Below are 1369 nucleotides of genomic sequence, written 5' to 3'. Positions count from 1 at the left end.
TCTATTTGTTTTGGATACACCAGCTTCAGCATCGAGTAAGTCTTTAAACTAATTACTGGGGATAAAAATACTGAGAGGCCACCGCTAGGCCAAACTGTAGTTAACTTGAGCCGCAAATTTCTCACACCCCTTCAGCATTCAATCTTAGACCGTGGAATTAAGTTTATTCCCACACCAAAGATAGCTAACTTGAATTATCTCCGACCATCCATTGAACGATTTCAACGAAATCTTAGCTGCACATATTTTTTTCGAAACCACCCCCCACGTGGTGCTAGAACAATGTTTATTCCTAAATCCACGTGGACACCCCCTCAGGCCGCCATCCATCCTGAAATATTGAAAGCATTTGCGAGTATGAATAGCCAAACAGTGAACCTTTCCATAACACACGAAAAGCCTAATCTCACACGAGTGGAACGTGAAGCGTTAAACTTACTTAAGAAAGACGATAGCATTGTTATTAAAAAGAGTGACAAAGGTTCATGTTGTGTCATTCTGAATAGGGAGGATTACGCAGAGAATCAACTGAATAATCCTAAACATTATGCCATTTTACCGAAACCAATTTTCAAAGAATTGATTAAGACATGATTAATAATATTCTTGCCGATTTAGTCAAAACTAGTTATCTCAAACAGAAACAATATGACTATCTGTCTGCCAAACCTGATTGTCGCGAGAGACATTTGTACACTTTGCCTAAAATCCATAAGAATCCAACCAAGGAGTGGTTTATCTCGAATAAAATCTCTAAAGGCCGCCCGATTATATCTGACTGTGGTAGTGAGTCATATGCAGTGTCAGAATACATTGATCATTTCTTACTACCTCTAGCATGCCAACATCGCGCCTACCTTAAAGACACAACCGATTTTGTCAATAAAATAAAAAATCTTCGAGTTCCCTCTAATGCCATTTTAATATCTATCGACGTTTCTTCTATGTATACCAATATCGATAACACTACTGGTTTAACGGCAGTTCGTAAAGGTTTAATAGAAACCCAGATCCAAACAGACCCGACGATGCAATTCTACAGCTTTTAGAGATTTGTCTTAGTCGAAACGATTTCACATTTAATGGTAAAACATATTTACAAACTTCAGGGACAGCAATGGGCAAACGATTCGCCCCTTCGTACGCAAACCTTTTCATGGCAGAGTGGGAACGTGAGGTGTTGCCCCTCTGTCCATTTGACCCACTTTTTTACGGACGCTTTTTGGATGACATTTTTATGGTTTGGACTTATTCTATCGAACAGTTTTGGGAATTCTTTGAAATTCTCAACAACCACCATCCTTGTATCAAACTAACCGCAAACGTGAGTGACAAAAGCATAGACTTTCTCGATACCACAGTCTTTAAG

This window comes from Lottia gigantea (assembly GCF_000327385.1).
Source record: "Lottia gigantea unplaced genomic scaffold LOTGIsca_68, whole genome shotgun sequence".
NCBI lineage: Eukaryota > Metazoa > Mollusca > Gastropoda > Lottiidae > Lottia > Lottia gigantea.
This window is presented reverse-complemented; position numbering follows the sequence as displayed.